Below are 20,885 nucleotides of genomic sequence, written 5' to 3'. Positions count from 1 at the left end.
TTGGCCACCTCATGCAAAGAGCTGACTCATAGGAAAAGACTCTGATGCTGGGAGGGATTGGGGGCAGAAGGAGAAGGGGACGACAGAGGACAAGACGGCTGGATGGCATCACTGACTCAATGAACGTGAGTTTGAGTGAACTCCAGGAGTTGGTGATGGACAGGGAAGCCTGGCGTGCTGCAATTCATGGGGTTGCAGAGTCAGACACGACTGAGCGACTGAACTGAACCGAACTGAACTGAACCCTACCTAATGAGGATGGACATAGGTATAATGCTATTAACTTGATACAACAAACAGTGGGGCTGAACTTTAACAGTATTATCCACCACAATATTTTGTTAAATTCTGGAGGAGTTAATGAAAAAATAGAACGCCAGAAGATAGTTGGACATTAACAAAATAAGTACACACACACACCATTAGCAAATTATGTACACTGTGAATTCTGTAGGTATCAGGCTATTACACTAACTTTTTAGAACTGTAACTGTGAAGAAATATCAGTACCTACAAGGATAGCAGAGACGTATAAAGGAAGCTCTGATTTCTGTGCCTGATGATGGGAAACGTGTTTTGAAAAACAAGATTTTTAATTTCATTTCAAGCATACAGTTATTCTGTATCTTCTACTGTTGTAGGAGGCAAGAAGTTAGAATCAACAAGTCTCAGTCAAAAGTTAAAAAGGCACTAGACACTCGGGCAAAGGACCACACTTGAAAAATGGTAATATAGATGAAACAATGGGAAGATAAAATCCTTAAATTTCCCTCATGAGGATAAAGAAGTTCTTTAAGCAAGAATTCTCTTATACTGGAAGGTTTCAGATATTCAAACACCTTGGTTGAGATAGTATCACTGAAGTAGTTTAACCTAACTTCTCTTATTTCTAAGTGAATATTCAAGGACATTTTATCAGGCAAAGAATGACAGTTTTTCAAGCTAAGTTATTTTTCTATAATCAATTAAAATCAACCTATTTTGGGGTGGAGGTCAGGATAGAAAGGAAGTAAATTTGTTTCATATCCAATTCATACATCATTATCAGTGACTGCTGGCAAAAATCACTCTACAGTCAAGACCCTGAGTTGAATATTATCAGGTTGTCAGTGGTGATATATGAAACAGAGTGAAAATAAGATTGTTTCCATGAATTAGGCTGGCCTTCTAAAAATGAAAGTCAAAAAAAATTTTGTTTTATTAAATACAGTACAGAAGTCAGAGAGAAAAATTTTAGTATCATAAATACACTAAGATATCTGATTTCTGTATGTCTAGTGAAAAAATTTCTCAGTGGCAAAGTAGTATTTTTATACCTTTGGCTAATTATCTCAAAACAAAGCAACTGGTTAACTAATAGGTAATAATTAAAAAATAGTGGTTTAGAAAACTGTATTTAGAGCTTACACCCTACTGAGACAGGCTGAGACCTAAGACTCGCTATCATGCTTGCACCTGGACAAACATCTCCTCCAGCAACAATAGCAATAGATTGTGTGGTACTAAAAAAGAACTGTATGAGTGCATAGATGGAGCAAATTCTGGACAAAAGAGACTAAAAAACCCAAATGCCACTTCTGAAGAGCCTAGAGCAAAAGGGGGTCGGGGGCAAAAGTAGGGTACTGTGCAGGCCCCCTGCACACAACACCACATAAGACGCTGGCAAGCTACCTAAGCCACTCCTCTGGCCCAAACTCTCCTCACTCTCCTACCCACATCCCACATAAGGAACAAGCTCGCCCCCACTCAGGAAATGAGCAAGAGAATCTGCTGTTTGTTCTCACTCCCACTGCTATAGCAGGGGCTCCAATAAAGCCTTGCTTGAATTTCTAGTCTGGCCTCTGATCAATTTCTATTGGTTAAGGAGGCCAAGAACCCTGGCTGGTAACACTACCATCAAAGCCTCTCCTTTGGAAGAACTGAGTAACTTCTTATTCTTATATAACAAGTTAACAAACTGGAGGGGCAGTGGGAACCATTCCATGACCAAGTGTATTATGCTTCAGTAAAAGTTAATTTAAAAAAATACCCAAACTTGAACTTAATATTTGTTCCTCCTTATCATAAGGAAACTATGCTTCTTGAGGAGAGAAACTGGGTCTCCTTCCCCTTACGTGCTCAAGACCAATCTCAGACAGAAGACCAACAACAAATAAGCATTGACTAGGTGAATGAAACATAAATATCTAAAATAAAATGAGATTTTCTCTTTTTAAGAATTCATTCCTCTCCAAACAGAACAGGTTTCAGAACTGTATTTCTTGATATGACAATATAACGGCACTAAACGAGCCATTGTAACAGTAGAAAACAGAGAACAACTTTTTCTAGTATTAAACCATAGGCAAAAGACTGTGACTCCTAAAGAAAGGGAAGGAAATACATGAGGTGAGATCCATGATGACCCAGCCATCTGCCTGGGGACATTTCTAGATTATGGGGCAGTGAGCTAAAGTCCAGGCATAAAAAGAATAAGGTTGAAGAAAGAATACTCCAAGAACAGGAAACAGCCCAGGAAGAGTGCAGCAGTCCACTGATCTGAGGAAGAGATCAGAGTTTAAGCAGTTGAAATTGGTGGGGCAAAGCCCAAGAGAAAAGAAAACTGTGCAGAGGGGAAGTCCCACTGTGGAAGTCTGCAAAGAATCCTTCCTGAGGTTCGGGTTACACATGTACAAGGAAGATGAATTTTACCAGAGAACTGCTAAAGAGTTAAGAGTGGAACAGACAACCAGAAGACAAACAGTGCTATGGGGCAGTGGAACTTCTAGGAGTTCTGGCCCACTCAGAGTGGTGAAACCACATGGCTTGCTACTTCAATACCTCATTAACACTCCGGGCATCTACCTAAGAAATCCAAAAGGCAGAGCCCTCGAAATAAAGACCACATCTAAGACTAAGCACTACTCTAGACCTTCTCTGCTGCGGCTGCTACTGCTGCTAAGTCCCTTCAGTCATGTCCGACTCTGTGCGACCCCATAGACGGCAGCCCACCAGGCTCCCCCGTCCCTGGGATTCTCCAGGCAAGAACACTGGAGCGGGTTGCCATTTCCTTCTCCCATGCATGAAGGTGAAAAGTGAAAGTGAAGTCGTTCAGTCGTGTCTGACTCTTAGCGACCCCACGGACTGCAGCCTACCAGGCTCCTCCATCTATGGGATTTTCCAGATCTTCTCTAACAAAGCCTAAAATAAGCTCTGATCAGAATGCAGGCAGAGGATGGGAGTTGAGTCCTCCTGGAGGTCAGACCTGGAAAATATGATCTCAACAGAGCATAAAACCAAATCTAAACATATTTAAGGTGATAAGCCAATAAATAATCTATTATTTAAAAAAAGAAAAAAATCATTATTTCTCAGAGGATAACAAAATTCAAGTCTCTATGAAATACTATCCACAATGTCCAGTATACAAGTCAGAAAGTAGTAAGGAGAAACTAACCCCAAGACGGTCCAGATTCTGGATTGAATAGATTAACTAAAGCAGCTACTATAAAAATATGTTAATATCTATGGTATACAGAGAGCCTAGAGAGAGAATCTGAGCAGAGGGAAAAAACTTTAAAAAAAAAAAAAAAAAAGAACCAAATGGAAATTCTAGAACTGAAAAAACAAATAGATGTGCTTGAAAGAGCAGAGACAGTAGAAGAGTTGATGATCTTGAAGACATTAATATAAATCATCCAATCTAAAGAAATGAGAGAGGAAAAAAAAACACTAAAGGAAAACCAACCGTATATCATGGCCCTGTGCACAACATCAAACAGTGCACCATACATTAGCTGGAGTCCCAAAAGGAGAAAAGAATAAGAATCAGGCACCAAAAAAACATAGTTGAAGAAATAATGCCTGAAATTTTACAAAATTTGATTTTAAAAACAAAAACAAAAGCCATATTCACTTACAGATCCCAGAAAATCAGCAAACCTGTGTTTTGGAAGTAGTCACTGTACTTAAGACTTCACATTATATGTAAGTTAAGGATGATTATATACACATACTTGACAGCTCTGTGGAAGAATTTAAATGATTATAAAAGGGGGTGCAAACAACAAGCCACTGAAATCAACTTAGCTATAATAATAGTTAATTTTTTTCCAGGGCTCTTCAGTTCAGTTCAGTTCAGTCACTCAGTCATGTCCCACTCTTTGCGACCCCATGAACCGCAGCACGCCAGACCTTCCTGTCCATCAACAACTCCTGGAGTTTACCCAAAATCATGTCCGTTGTGTCAGTGATATTATGCAACCATCTCATCCTCTGTTGTCCAGCATCAGGGTCTTTTCAAATGAGTCAGTTCTTGGCATCTGGTAACCAAAGTATTGAAGTTTCAGCTTCAGCATCAGTCCTTCCAATGAATGTTCAGGACTGATTTCCTTTAGGATGGACTGGTTAGATCTCCTTGCAGTCCAAGGGACTCTCAAGAGTCTTCTCCAACACCACAGTTCAAAAGCATCAATTCTCCGGGGCTCAGCTTTCTTTATATTCTAACTCTCACATACATACATGACTACTGGAAAAATCATAGCCTTGACTAGATGGAACTTTGTTGAGAAAAGTCTTTGCTTTTTAACATGCTCTCTAGGTTGGGAGAAGGCAATGGCAACCCACTCCAGTACTCTTGCCTGGAAAATCCCATGGACGGAGGAGCCTGGTGGGCTGCAGTCCATGGCGTGGCTAAGAGTCGGACACAACTGAGTGACTTCACTTTCACTTTTCACTTTCATCCACTGGAGAAGGAAATGGTAACCCACTCCAGTGTTCTTGCCTGGTAAATCTCAGGGACAGGGGAGCCTGGTGGGCTGTGGTCTATGGGGTCACACAGAGTCAGACACTACTGAAGCAACTTAGCAGCAGCAGCAGCAGGTTGGTCATAACTTTCCTTCCAAGGAGTCTTATTTCATGGCTGCAATCACCATCTGCAGTGATTTTGGAGCCCAAAAATATGTCTGATACTGTTTCCAATGTTTCTCCATCTATTTCCCATGAAGTGATGGGACCAGATGCCATGATCTTAGTTTTCTGAATGTTGAGTTTAAAGCCAACTTTTTCACTCTCCTCTTTCTCGTTCATCAAGAGGCTCTTTAGTTCTTCTTCACTTTCTGCCATAAGGGTGGTGTCATCTGCATATCTGAGGTTATTGATATTTCTCCCTGCAATCTTGATTCCAGCTTGTGCTTCATCTAGCCCAGCGTTTCTCATGATGTACTCTGCATAGAAGTTAAATAAGCAGGGTGACAATATACAGCCTTGACGTATTCCTTTTCCTATTTGGAACCAGTCTGTTGTTCCATGTCCAGTTCTAACAGTTGCTTCCTGACCTGCCTACAGGTTTCTTAAGAGGCAGGTCAGGTGGTCTGGTATTCTCATCTCTTTCAGAATTTTCCACAATTTATTGTGATCCACACAGTCAAAGGCTTTGGCATAGTCAATAAAGCAGAAATAGATGTTTTTCTGGAACTCTCTTGTTTTTTCAATAATCCAACAGATGTTGGCAATGTGATCTCTCATTCCTCTGCCTTTTCTAAATCCAGCTTGAACATCTGGAAGTTCACGGTTCATGTATTGCTGAAGCCTGGAGAATTTTGAGCATTACTTTACTAGTGTGTGAGATGAGTGCAACTGTGCAGTAGTTTGAGCATTCTTTGGCATTGCCTTTCTTTGGGACTGGAATGAAAACTGACCTTTTCCAATCCAGGGCTCTTATTTGCATTCAAAAGAAAACTGACCATTTTACCACGTCCTTTAAGACTCAGCAATAGTCAAATTAATCCAATCATTCAACCATGCCAAAGACAGTACTAAGCACAAGAGGCATAGAAAGCAAACAACCTACAAAGTAGTTGCCTTCATGGAACTTCTATTCTAGCGGGACTGATAATAAGTAAGCACACGGATAAAATAAGTTCTGACAAAAGTAACTGTGAAATTATTTTTTGAAAAAAAAGTGAAACTAACCAGGTAAAGTAACAGGCAGTAACTGAGTTTGAGAATGCTATGGTCTGATCTCGGAAGCTAAGCAGGGTCGGATCTGGTTAGTACTTGGTTGGGAGAATGCCACGGTAGAAAATGGGACAGACATCATCTCTTTGAAACAGAAACTTCTGAACAGAGAAATGAGAGAGAAGAAGCAGTAAGCATGCAAAAAAGTGGAAGGCGAGTACTCCAAACAGGAAATAGGAAGTATAAAGGCAGTGAGGTAGAAGAGCTGAGTATGTGTAAGGAATAATAAGATGGTCAGGAGAGGAAATAAAGCAACAAAGGTAGAAAGAAGTCAAATTTTGTAAGCCCTGAAAAAAGTTAGGTGTTTTTGCTTTTTTTTTAAGGAAAAATGAATTTGTAGAAACTTCTAGGAGCACAGCTCATCACCTGCTTGTTCAGAACATAAATCTTGAGGAGTTGAGTGATCTGCCCAATATCACAGAGCTAATGTCTATCAGACTGGAGACCAAGCTTCCCAGCTATTAGTTAGGACTCCCTCAACTAGTCCTGGTAATATTAAAAAGAATAGGAGTCAGCAAACTTTCTGTAAAGAGCCAGAAAATATAGACAGTCCTCAACTTAAGATGATTCAACAGCGATTTTTTGACTTTTACAATGATGTAAAATGGAGACACATTCAGAAGAAACTGCACTTTGAATTTTGGTATTTTCCTGGGCTAGCAACATGTGGTATGACCATCTCTCACAACACTGGACAGTGGCAGCAAGCTGCAGCTCCCCATCAGACAGCCACCAAATCATGAGGATAAACAAATGACACACTCACAACCATTCTGTTTTTCACTTTCAGTATAGTTTCAATAAGTTACATGAGATATTTAACACTTTATTATAACATAAGCTTTGTGTAAGATGTTTGTGCCTAATGTAAGGCACAATGTAGGCTAATGAACGTGTTATGAGCACATTTAAGGTAGGCTAGACTAGGCAATGATGTCCGGTAGGCTAGATGTATTAAGTGGATTTTTAACTTACAACATTTTAAGCTTACAGTGGGTTTACTGGGATGTAACCCTTTCCTAAGTTGAGGAAGATCTGAATTCTATTTCATCTAGCTTCTCTGGTTCAACATTATATTTATAAGATTTGTCAGTATTATTGCCTCCAGTTGCCGATCACTCCTTTTTGTTGCTGTATACCATTTCATTGTGTAAACAGAACACAATTTATTTACCTGTTCTATTGCTGGTAGATGCTATTTGGATAGCTTTCTGTCTGGGGCTGTTAAAGAGTGTGCAACAATAAGAATATTCTAGTACATGTCACTTTTAGTGAACACTGATACACATTACTTTTGCATATATTCCTAAGGACAGAATTGTTGGGACAGAAGATATGTACATATTTAGCTTTAGTAAATTCTTCCAAACAGTTTCTCAAAGTGGCTAAAACAAATTCACACTCCCACCAGCAATCTATCTTCCAGTTGCTCCACATCCTCATAAGCACTTCAATCTTTTCTTTTTTAGCCATTCTGGTAGATGTGTAATGTTTACTCTTACCTTAAGCATCAGTTACCTTAAATTCTCTTTGAAAGTTGTCGAGATATGAATAAATAAACAAAATATAACACTGTCTTTGTTCTGAGTTCCTTTGGGACTCATTAACTTGGGTACAAGTCAAGTCATGTTAACTGTAAACTAAAATTTCAAATCCTGACATTGGAGTTACAGAAGAAACAATTTGATAACAGCTATAACTGGCTGACAGTACACAGGAGTTCACTATATTATGTTCTCTTTTCAAATACATTTTAAATGCTTCACAATAAAAGTTTTTAGTATTTTTCACTAGCTCATGGCCCCACCTGCATTATATGGAAACTGCATTACCTAACAAATTCTACCCCAACAAAGACTTCTAGTCTCCTAAACCTCTCATCTTCTGCTCTGAGACACCTTCCTGGTGGTTCACAGTTGTAAAGGCCATTTAAAGTTTATAACTGGCACAGTGCCAACGAGAATGTCACCCAGGCCATAGGCTTATCTCCCAATTCTGAATATGCAAGATGCCAAAGTACTGCTGGTTTCCCTGCAGTCCCACTGTATAGGCAACATGCTATGTATCTGAGCACCCGTGGAAAAGATGCCCTGTACCCTAAACTTCAACATGTTCTGTCCCTAAGCCTCCTACAGTGTAGGGCCACTAATAACCCTGTGCCTCTCAGAGCTGCTCACAGAAACATATCCTTCACCTTCTGCTTTCAGCTCCTTTCACTACAGGGCTCAAATATGAATTCCAGGCTGTTCTTCAATACCCATGTTTCCCAAAAGCCCCCCTACCTCCCGGTCACGCAAATAAAAATCCCCACCTGAAAACCATTAATTCTACCCCCAAATTTGCCATCTACTGGTTCATGCTCACACAAATGCTCAGATGTCTCAAACATATCGAATTATAATTTAGGATCATAATGGTGTCCTAACTCTAATGGAAAGAACACAGACTGTGTAGTCAGGCACTCTGCCCAGCTATGAGCAAGTTATTCCCTCATTCACACTTATAAAATAGGACTAATCTACTTACCTATGGGTTTTTATTTTGACTAAATAATTAATATAAGTAAATACAGTAAGTGCTCAAAAAATGTTCCTTCTTTCCCTCCCTCAGTCCCCTTACCCACTTCCTGATAAACTACTGGTCAACTTCTCTTCCTAACACTCTACAAATAGGATACTCAGAAGGTTATTAGCTTTTCAATCATGAGGAATTAGGCCATAATTATACCTCAATTATACAGACCTCTGATTAAATTTCTCTTACTGGTCACCAACACTCCATGTACCCTAAGGTCAGTCTGTCCCCTTTGCAGAATCAGTCCTTCTGACCAACAACCCAATTAACTGCAGCAAACATCACCAGCACTACAGGAACCGCATATTCAGGTCCCCTTCAAAATGAGAGTGCAGACTCTGAGGCTTCCCCAATTTACTGTCCAAATTATTTCCTCCATGATAATCACCCACAAATCAGCTTTATTAGTTTAATAAATGCTTATGTTTAACTTTCCTCCTCCACAGCCATAACTGATCTTACAAACATATACACTATTTCCCATTCAAAAAAGGAATTCAAAGCCCATAATCCTTTCTTTCCATGGTCACCTCCTCTATGAACAGTCATTCACTTGCCCGATTTTTCTCTCTTTCAAAAAACGGAATTGGGTCTACAGGTAGGCAGATGTTTATTAACACAGAACCTTTATGCTTTTTTTTTGTCCTTCCACTTCCTGTCAAAGTTTTCACAGACCTAAAGACACTTCTTTAGATGGTTTGGAGCATAAGTCTGATAATCACCTAATCAACTGAGAATAATGAGGGAAATTCAGTTGCAATTTCTACCATCCCACTGATAAGCAAAGTTGACAGGATAAGTTGGTGTTTTATTTGTTCCCTCACCTCTCTACATGGGACCCACCTAGTACTACATGCTATGGCAAAAAGGACCAACATTCCGAAGACAGAAGAGGACTATAGCTCATTTAAGGATGTACAAAGAGCTACACTCTCCAATGCAGAAGCCAGCAGCCATATGTGGCTACTTATATCTGATTAAAATAAAATGAAAATTTGAATACGTCAATCAAACTAGCCTCATGGAAACTGTTCAAGATCCACATTAGGCTAGTGATTGGACAGTACAAATTTAGGACACTTTCAAGAGTTACTGTACTGTCAAACTCAGCACATTTTTTAGCCTTAAGAATTGTTGCAAGCTCACTGAGCGTTTTCTGTTGTTCGGAAGAAAGTCCACTGCCTATAAGTGCAAGAGGCCCATCCCGATGCTGACCAGTGTTTACTACTGAGCAACGGCTGGTTGATGATGATTCCTTCTTCTCCAGTAGCAGCAACAGCGATTTCATATTTCTACTGCCTGCATAATCCACAGGCTGCAGACCAAATACGTTGACTGCCTCCCTGGAGCCTCCAAGGCAAGTAACAGCTTGACAATGTGCACATGCCCCTTCTTCACTGTGTCATGAAGAGGTGAGTCATTCTGAAACCCAGTGGTGCTCACCAACGCCTTCTGCTGGAGCAGCAATTCCACCACCTTCAGGTGGTCATGAATGCAGGCTTCGTGCAATGGTCTCCATCTGGCATGGTCTTTAACATTTGGGTCGCTTCCACTTTGTAAGAAGTATTCAACAGAAGGGATGTCACCCTTAATTGAAGCAATATGGACCAAAGTCTCTCCTCGATGATTTCTCTTCACAGCTGTAAGGCTAATGGGCCACAGCTTTGTTGCTGAGGGACTACACATCATTCGTCTGTAACCTGGACTGTTCAGTGTAGAAGGCAGCGTACCTGGTGAAAGGCTAACGGATTCATCCAATACAGTACGGCTTTTCCTCCTTAACGTGTCACCAACTTTGTTTGAAGGTGGTGAAGAACAGCCAGGCAATGGCATGTTTTCTGAGAGCACTGTTTGCTTAACAGAGTTTCCACCAGTGCTCTGACTGCTGCTTCTGCATCTCTTAGAAACAGGACTGGAAATTCTGTTGTGATGCCCACGCTTCCCATTACAACCTAATGGCAAGGATTTCTTGGACGGAAGATAGTTTGCAGAGACTGTCTTTTCAGGAGTCACTACTTCATTCTTGCTCTCAATTTCTGGAGATTGCAAGGATTCTTAAGGCTAAAAAATGTGCTGAGTTTGACAGTACAGTAACTCATATCATTATTCCTGGTGATACAGTTCAAAGCACCCTGAAATGTATGCTTAGAATTCTCAGTGGATGCTGGATCCTAAAATTTGAATGGGTGAAAGCATGTCTACCAAGCAAAGAATGTGAACAGGAAGAAAAGTATGAAATTCCTGAAGGACCACAGAAAAGCAGGTTCAACAGAGAACAGCTGTTGCCAAAGCTGTTTGATGGATGTTACTTCTATTTTGGGGGAACCTTCAAACACTATCCAAAGGACAACCTTTTTAAGCTTGTCGCAGCCAGTGGGGGCCAGATCCTCATTAGAAAGCCCAAGCCAGACAGTGACATGACTCAAACCATCAATACAGTCGCGTACCATGCCAAACCTGATTCTGATCAGCGCTTCTGCACATAGTATATCATCTATGAGGACTTGTCTAATCATCACCCAGAAAGGGTTTGGCACGGCAAAGTCTGGATGGCTCCTTCCAGCTGGTTTATAGATTGTGTGATGTCCTTTGAGTTGCTCCCTCTTGACAACTGAACTCACACAGTGTGATAACCTAGTGATTGCACTGTTTTCATCAGTCACATTTTTACAAATAGGTAGACTCATTCATCGGAGAAGGTGATGGCACCCCACTCCAGTACTCTTGCCTGGAGAGTCCCATGGATGGAGGAGCCTGGTGGGCTGCAATCCATGAGGTTGCGAAGAGTTGGACACGTCTGAGAGACTTCACTTTCACTTTTCACTTTCATGCATTGGGTTGGAGAAGGAAATGGCAACCCACTCCAGTGTTCTTGCCTGGAGAATCCCAGGGACGGGAGAGGCTGGTGGGCTGCTGTTCATGGGGTCACACAGAGTCAGACATGACTGAAGTGACTTAGCAGCATCAGTAGCGGCAAGTTCCACAGGACAACTTTGGTCTACATTTTAGAATTTAACTGAACTGAATTTAACCTAGAATACTAGGCATATCTACCTCCAAGATACATGCCTGGCAATGAGGACAGGGGGCCAGGCCATTAGTTGTGGTTCCTATGGTTTGAGACAGGTGTTCCAGGAGAGAAAGGAAATGAGTAATTCTGGAACCTGGAAAAGTACTGTGGATTCTCAAAGAGAAAAAGAAAGTAGAATCATAGGATCTGATATTACACTGTCATCCAACAGGGACCAAAGTTCAAGGATAAAGAATAAAGATGAAATAAAACATCTCATTTTGAAGACAGAGCTCAGAGTGCCTGGGGTACACAGAGAGAGGGGAGAAAGGCTTTCCTTTCTTCAATCCAAACAGATTTTGTCTATAAGACTCTAGCTGAGACAGCAGAAAAGAAAAACCAGAAGCTCTGAGGACAGGGACACTGCTCTTCCCACAACAGGTCAGACTACTGTGCTGAAGAAACTATACAAACTGAAGTCTAAGAAAGCAAAAATGATATGAGAACATCATTTCCTGCAATAAGTTCTAGGGAGACATTTATACTGTTGAAGAAACACAGTTTTTCCATTTCCTATATTTAAGAGGGGAAAAAGAAGTAATCTGGGATAACATAACCTGAATATCAAATATTGTTGAAGAAATCAAGGAAATGGAAGCAGCCGCACATGAAACTTCTAACCAAAATCAAAACTCAGCTGAGGCATGGAGCACAAGGCCCACACAAAGATTTCATGAACACGTGGACTCAACACAGGATTCTCTTCTGGGAGAAACAGCATAAGAAATAAAGAGCTACACAAAATATAAGTAATAAATCTAGGAATAAGAAACTCAAACTAAAAATAGTAAGCAATGATCATTATTTAATGCAGCATTCATTAAAGAATAAATTTCTAAAGGAAGGACTTTTAAAAATGTGATTATCCTACTGAATATTCTTTTGGAAAAATGCCTAAAGTGACACTGTGTTCTAAGGAACTCCTGCAGACAAGTTCTGTCGAAACGCAAAAATTGTAGTGAGTTGAGTTTTACATCTACAAGCTAGAAATATACTCTTTCATCTTGAGGCTCAGATTTTGACCACAATTCTACTGAGAAATATCATGATCAGTAAGGCTGTATAGATATGCAGATGACACCACCCTTATGGCAGAAAGTGAAGAGGAACTAAAAAGCCTCTTGATGAAAGTGAAAGAGGAGAGTGAAAAAGTTGGCTTAAAGCTCAACATTCAGAAAATGAAGATCATGGCACGCGGTCCCATCACTTCATGGGAAATAGATGGGGAAACAGTGGAAACAGTGTCAGACTTTATTTTGGGGGCTCCAAAATCACTGCAGATGGTGACTGCAGCCATGAAATTAAAAGATGGTTACACCTTGGAAGAAAAGTTATGACCAACCTAGATAGCATATTCAAAAGCAGAGACACTACTTTGCCAACAAAGGTCCGTCTAGTCAAGGCTATGGTTTTTCCTGTGGTCATGTATGGATGTGAGAGTTGGACTGTGAAGAAAGCTGAGCGCCGAAGAATTGATGCTTTTGAACTGTGGTGTTGGAGAAGACTCTTGAGAGTCCCTTGGACTGCAAGGAGATCCAACCAGTCCATTCTGAAGGCAATCAGTCCTGGGATTTCTTTGGAAGGAATGATGCTAAAGCTGAAACTTCAGTACTTTGGCCACCTCATGCGAAGAGTTGACTTACTGGAAAAGACTCTGATGCTGGGAGGGATTGGGGGCAGGAGGAGACGAGGACGACAGAGGATGAGATGGCTGGATGGCATCACTGACTTGATGAACGTGAGTCTGAGTGAACTCTGGGAGTTGGTGATGAACAGGGAGGCCTGGCGTGCTGAGATTCATGGGGTCGCAAAGAGTCAGACACGACTGAGCGACTGAACTGAACTGAACTGAAGCATGTATAGAACAGTTTAACCACAGGCTGGACATCTCCTCCACTTATAGCAAGAAGTTGGTGATTTCTGAGGGGTCTCAGAGATTACCTATATATTATATTAGTACATTTGATTTATACATGAATTTTTAACTGCATCTACACTCTGAAGTTCTGCATCTATTCTCCATTATGCACTTCATTTTTCTATACAATTCAACAATAAAATATTTTTCATTGCTTATCTAATTTGTGCAAACCTTTTCCCTATCCCTTTCACAAAGCAAAAAAGAATATTTGCAACAATTTTATCTACTGTGTATTTCTCTGGTCCTGTGATTACACTGACATCTGGTGGCACCAGAAAAGAATCTAGACAGCAATGAAAAATAAATTTTTTTCCACTGTTGTGAATTCATCCTACGAATTCTATGACCTCAGATTTTATGTTTTTCTAAGATTACCTATTCCTAGGACAGTAAAGTACTATACTAACTTCACTGATGGCACATGTTAGTTTCAAACTTTCACTTTAATAAAGTGACTGGCAAAGATGGGAAATTATTTCAAAAATGTCACTGGGTAAGCTGGACTACCCACAGGTATTTATCTTATAATTAAATTTTATAATCAGAACGGGATAACCAACAAAACCTTACTGTATAGCACATGGAACTCTGCTCAATGTTATGTGCCAGCCTGGATGGGAGTGGGGGTTTAAGGGAGAATGGAATCATATATTCATATGGCTGAGTCCCTTCACCATTCACAAAACTATCACAACATTGTTAATTGGCTATATTCCAATACAAAATATTTGCAGTGTTAAAAAAGAATTAAATTCAAATATAAAAAATAAAGTTGGAGAAGCAAAAAAATAAATAAATTTTATAATCAGAACAGTTAAAGTAAGTCTTTCCCATTAAAGATATACACATAGTTTCAAGCACTGTTCCTATATATTCAAATATATTTCTATAATGTGTCTTGGCCCTGAAGCTTTAGTCTGAGAAGTGAAAAGGAAAGTCGAACAGTCGTGTCTGACTTCTTTGCAACCCCATGGACTATAGGCCATGGAATTCTCCAGGCCAGAATACTGGGTAGCGTTCCCCTTCTCCAGGGGATCTTCCCAACCCAGGGATTGAACCTAGGTCTCCTGCATTGCAGGTGGATTCTTTACCAGCTGAGCTACCAGGGAAGCCCACTGATCTCTTACTGGGCCTAATTTAAGTTAAACTTTATCATGCTGCTGCTGCTGCTAAGTCGCTTCAGTCATGTCCGACTCTGTGCGACCCCATAGACGGCAGCCCAGCAGGCTCCCTCATCCCCGGGATTCTCCAGGCAAGAACACTGGAGTGGGTTGCCATTTCCTTCTCCAATGCATGAAGGTGAAAAGTGAAAGTGAAGTTGCTCAGTTGTGTCCGACTCTTAGCAACCCCATGGACTGCAGCCTACCAGGCTCCTCTGTCCATGGGATTTTCCAGGCAAGAGTACTGGAGTGGGGTGCATTGCCTTCTCCAAACTTTATCATAGGTATACATTTATAGGAAAAAACAGTACACACATGGTTTGTGTGTGTATAATCTGAGGTTTCCAGCATCCACTGGTGATCTTGGAACAATATATGCTCCACAGATAAGGGAGAACTACTAAATTGACATAAAATTAAAAAACAAACAAAACTAACCCAGGGTTCAAACCCAAGTCTCCCACATTGCAGGTGGATTCTTTACCAGCTGAACCACAAGAGGAGCCAATCTTTAGTCTAAAATGTAGTATTTTATTGCTTAGAAAATATTTTTCTAAAGTTATAATGAAAAGTTCACTTCTTATAAAGGACCTGGTGTCTCCCAATAACTAACAATCTTAAAAATGTATACTGATGGGAAAAACCATGACCTCATGGACAAAGTTTATTATATTAGGAATATATTAATAACAAAGCTTATGAAAAGTACCTAATTCCATGATATGTCTCTATTTCTGATACAGAGAAGTCAAATGGGCAATTAGACAACAGAGACCATATCCAGAAAAGCACATCTTTCAATCACTTGGAAGTCTTAGGAGACAAAAAACTAAAATTCTACTATTTTATTATTTCTCCACATGCCTCCCCACCAACAGAGCTGAGAGAAACATTTTAGACAGCACATCTTTAAATTTACATATTCATCCAGAATTATAACAGTGAATTCTACAACTCTTTATAATTATCCAATTCACACTCCTGAAATTCTCATAAAGCAGTATCCTCCTTACAGAAGCCACCTCTGCATGATCTCTCCACAGTATGGCTTAGAGAAATAATCACTACACTGAGGAGTCCCTAGCAAAGAAAAAGTATATGGCAAAACATCCCTCATCCCAAGGACTCCTAATTATAGAGAAGCAACACTTTTATTTCAGCCATGCTAACCAGTGATGTTCATTACACAATTGGCCAGTGGCAATAATAATCATAAATAAAGGAACAACTGCATTAACTATGTAATGATTCCACCTAACAGCCACACATCCATACTGTACAGCAGTGCTACTCAATACTGTTCACAGCCTGTTGATCTACCAACTGTTATCAGTCCTCAACAAAATGAGAAATTTTTACCAGAATATAAATCAATTATGTCCTTAAAACATACTGTTTAGTTCAGCTGACATTTTTCTTGAAAGAAAACTATTTTGATGAAGGAAGTTGCACAAATGTAAATCACTGATTTACATTATGGCTCAAGCCCCTTATCAACAGACTGACATTTTTGAGTAGCACTGCTCTATGGTATCTAAAGAGAACAGAGATTGCATTGTAGGAGCAGGATGGGGTGAGGAATGGCTCATTTAAGTCTATTTCTACCATATACTGGAATATTAAACTATACATACTACTGACATCAAGAATTTTTGTCTTACTTTAAAAATATGGGCCTCCAATTTTAATACTGTGGATAAAGTAGTTCCCCTTACTCTTCTTAGAAAGCATTAAAGAGCAATTAATCCAAAATCAGCAAAGAAAATAAGAAATAAAAACACATTCTGCATTTTTAGCAAAACTACAAATCCCACTAAAACTTCAGATCAAAAATAGGTAGGAGCTTTCAAAACAGAGGTTAATCGCGGGTCCTTGTGGGATGAAGGGCAGAAAGTGTCAACTGCACCTCTCACAAGCAGCCAGCAAAGTAAACTTCTCAGAGGTGAGATGGAGGCTCCCTCTGAGGGGCAAAACATAAATGTCCAGCAGAGGGATAAGATTCATGAACTGGAAGAAAGAATACATATGGACAGAGTTGAAATCTCAAAGTCAGAAGAGCTGGGTCTAAATAAGGAATAACACAAACATGCTACACTTGCAGGACTAGTTTGTCTGGGCTAGCACGAAGTGAAGCTGCCTTGCAAAACCCCCACAGCTGCCTATATCAACTAATCAGTGAAAGATAATGAATTCACTCATTGGAAAAGTTCAGTTCAGTTCACTTCACTTCAGTCACTCAGTCATGTTCGACTCTTTGCGACCCCACGGACTTCAGCACACCAGGCCTTCCTGTCCATCACCAACTCCCGGAGTTTACCCAAAATCATGTCCATTGAGTCGGTAATGCCATCTAACCATCTCATCCTCTGTCGTCCCCTTCTCCACCCGCCTTCAATCTTTCCCAGCATCAGGGTCCTTTCAAATGAGTCAGCTCTTTGCATCAAGTGGCCAAAGTATTGGAACTTTAGCTTCAGCATCAGTCCTTCCAATGAATATTCAGGACTAATTTCCTTTAGGATGGACTGGTTGGATCTCCTTGCAGTTCAAGGGACTCTCAAGAGTCTTCTCTAACACCACAGTTCAAAAGCATCAATTCTTCGGTGCTCAGCTTTCTTTATAGTCCAACTCTCACATCCATACATGACTACTGGAAAAACCATAGCCTTAACTAGACGGACCTTTGTTGACAAAGTAATGTCTCTGCTTTCTAATATGCTGTCTAGGTTGGTCGTAACTTTTCTTACAAGGAGGAAGCATTTTTTAATTTCATGGCTGCAGTCACCATCTGCAGTGATTTTGGAGTCCAAAAAAATAAAGTCTGACACTGTTTCTACTGTTTCCCCATCTATTTGTCATGAAGTGATGGGACCAGATGCCATTATCTTAGTTTTCTGAATGTTGAGTTTTAAGCCAACTTTTCACTCTCTTCCTTCACTTTCATCAACAGGCTCTTTAGTTCTTCTTTGTGAGTGGTATCATCTGCATATCTGAGGTTATTGATATTTCTCCCAGGATTCTTGATTCCAGCTTGTGCTTCATCTAGCCCAGCGTTTATCATGATGTACTCTGCATATAAGTTAAATAAACAGGGTGACAATATACAGCCTTGACACATTCAGAACCAGTCTGTTGTTCCATGTCCAGTTCTAACTGTTGCTTCCTGACGTGCATACAGGTTTCTCAAGAGGCAGGTCAGGTGGTCTCGTATTCCCATCTCTTTAAGAATTTTCCACAGTTCGTCGTGATCCACATAGTCAAAGGCATTGGCGTAGTCAACAAAGCAGAAATAGATGTTTTTCTGGAACTCTCTAGCTTTTTCAATGATCCACTGGATATTGGCAATATGATCTCTGGTTCCTTTGCCTTTTCTAAAACGACCATGACGCTTTTGGGAAAGCATTGAGGGCAGTAGGAGAAGGAGACAAAAGAGGATGAGAAGGATGGATGGTATTATTGACTCAATGGACATGAGTCTGAGCGAACTCTGGGAGATAGTGAAGGACAGGAAAGCCTGGTGTGCTACAGTCCATGAGATCACAAAGAGTCAAACATGACTGAGGAACTGAACAACAAATGAATTCACACCCAAAAACCATGCTGCTGCTGTTGCTGCTAAGTCACATCAGTCATGTCCGACTCTGTGCAACCCCCTAGACAGCAGCCCAGCAGGCTCCCCCATCCCTGGGATTCTTCAGGCAAGAACACTGGAGTGGGTTGCCATTTCCTTCTCCAATGCATGAAAGTGAAAAGTGAAAGTGAAGTCACTCAGTCGTGTCCGATTTTTAGTGACCCCATGGACTGCAGCCTAACAGGCTCCTCCATCCATGGGATTTTCCAGGCATGAGTAATGGAGTGGGTCACCAGCGCCTTCTCTGAAAACCATGAGTCAAAAGGAAAATTAGCCAGTGTGGAATGTGGCTCAAGCTCTGTCCTGTTGAAAATCTCCTAAAACAAAGGTGAAACCTAGGCAAAAATCTCACATTTCCAGATAAGTTATCACAAAGGAACAAGCACACATCTATTAAAGACACCAAAAAGGGGGGAGAAAGTTATGGGGAAAACTATTGGTAGACCAAAAAAACAGCAAAAACACAAAACTCTTATTATAAAAATACTGCCAGAAAATGAATGAAAACTGTGGCTAAACCTTTTGCTGTAAATTTTAAGAGGAAAAAAATGAAGCTGGTGTAAAAAGGCACAATTGGAGATCAGTAGAGAAATAACTCCAGAAAGAAAGAAGAGATGGAGCCAAAGCAAAAACAACACCCAGTTGTGAATGAGACTGGTGATGGAAGCAGGATCCGATGTTGTAAAGAGCAATATTGCACAGGAACCTGGAATGTTAGGTCCACGAATCAAGGCAAATTGGAAATAGTCAAACAGGAGATGGCAAGAGTGAACGTCGACATTTTAGGAATCAGCAAACTAAACTGGACTGGAATGGGTGAATTTAACTCAGATGACCATTATGACCATTACTACTGTGGGCAACAGACCCTTAGAAGAAATGGAGTAGCCATCACAGTCAACAAGAGTCTGAAATGCAGTACTTGGATGCAATCTCAAAAACGACAGAATGATGTCTGTTCGTTTCCAAGGCAAACCATTTAATATCACAGTGATCCAAGTCTATGCCCCAACCAGTAACACTGAAGAAGCTGAAGCTGAATGGTTCTATGAAGACCTACAAGACCTTCTAGAACTAACACCCAAAAAAGATGTCCTTTTCATTATAGGGGACTGGAAAGAAAAAGTAGGAAGTCAAGAAACACCTGGAGTAACAGGCTAATATGGCCTTGGAGTACAGAATGAAGCAGGGAAAAGCCTAATAGAGTTGTGCCACTGGTCATAGCAAACACCCTCTTCCAACAACACAAGAGAAGACTCTACACATGGACATCACCAGAAGGTCAATACAAAAATCAGACTATTTATATTCTTTGCAGCCAAAGATGGAGAAGCTCTATACGGGCAGCAAAAATGAGACCAGAAGCTGACTATGGCTCAGATCACGAACTCCTTATTACCAAATTCAGACTTAAATTGAAGCAAGCAGGGAAAACCACTAGACCATTCAGGTATGACCCAAATCAAATTCCTTACAATTATACAGCAGAAGTGAGAAATATATTAAAGAGACTAGATCTGATAGAGTGCCTGATGAACTATGGACGGACGTTCATGACATTGTACAGGAGACAGGGATCAAGACCATCCCAAGAAAAGGAAATCCAAAAAAAGCAAAATGGCTGTCTGAGGAGGCCTTACAAATAGCTGTGAAAAGAAGAGAAGCAAAAAGCAAAGATAAGATAGGAGATAAGGAAAGATATACCCATTTGAATGCAGAGTTCCAAAGAATAGCAAGAAGAGATAAGAAAGCCTTCCTCAGTGATCAATGCAAAGAAATAGAGGAAAATAATAGAATGGTAAAGACTAGAGATCTCTTTAAGAAAATTAGACATACCAAGGGGACATTTCATGCAAAGATGGGCTCAATAAGGATAGAAATGGTATGGACCTAACAGAAGCAGAAGATATTAAGAAGAGGTGATAAGAATACACAGAAAAACTACACAAAAAAGATCTTTACAACTCAGATAATCACGATGGTTTGATCACTCACCTAGAGCCAGACATCCTGGAATGTGAAGTCAAGTGGGCCTTAGGAAGCATCACTACGAACAAAGCTAGTGGAGGTGATGGAATTCAGGTTGAGCTATTTCAAATCCTAAAAGATGAAGCTGTGAACGTGCTGCACTCAATATGCCAGCAAATCTGGAAAAAACAGCAGTGGCCACAGGACTGGAAAAGGTTAATTTTCATTCCAATACCAAAGAAAGGCAATGCCAAAGAATGCTCAAACTACTGCAAAATTACACTCATCTCACACGCTAGTAAAGTAATGCTCAAAATTCTCCAAGCGAGGCTTCAATAATACGTGAACTGTGAATTTCCAGATGTTCAAGCTGGTTTTAGAAAAGGCAGAGGAACCAGATTTCAAATTGCCAACATCTGATGGAGCATTGAAAAAGCAAGAGAGTTCCAGTAAAACATCTACTTCTGCTTTAGTGACTATGCCAAAGGCTTTGACTGTGTGGATCACAATAAACTGGAAAATTCTTAAAGAGATGGGAATACAAGACCACCTGACCTGCCTCTTAAG

General features: G+C 40.3%; 1 protein-coding gene and 1 pseudogene across 3 annotated transcripts in view; one reads left to right on the top strand and one right to left on the bottom strand.

Moving 5' to 3' along the window:
- Window positions 1–20,885, bottom strand: part of ASB3 (ankyrin repeat and SOCS box containing 3) — a 128,457-nt gene that overhangs the window by 46,519 nt on the left and 61,053 nt on the right. The gene's annotated exons all lie outside the window — the stretch shown is intronic.
- On the top strand, window positions 5,636–11,303 carry LOC104989877 (annotated as a pseudogene).

The sequence above is a fragment of the Bison bison genome, unplaced genomic scaffold (assembly GCF_000754665.1).
Source record: "Bison bison bison isolate TAMUID 2011002044 unplaced genomic scaffold, Bison_UMD1.0 scf7180017864166, whole genome shotgun sequence".
NCBI lineage: Eukaryota > Metazoa > Chordata > Mammalia > Artiodactyla > Bovidae > Bison > Bison bison.
Note: the sequence above shows the minus strand (reverse complement) of the source record. Positions and strands in the feature narration are given on the sequence as shown.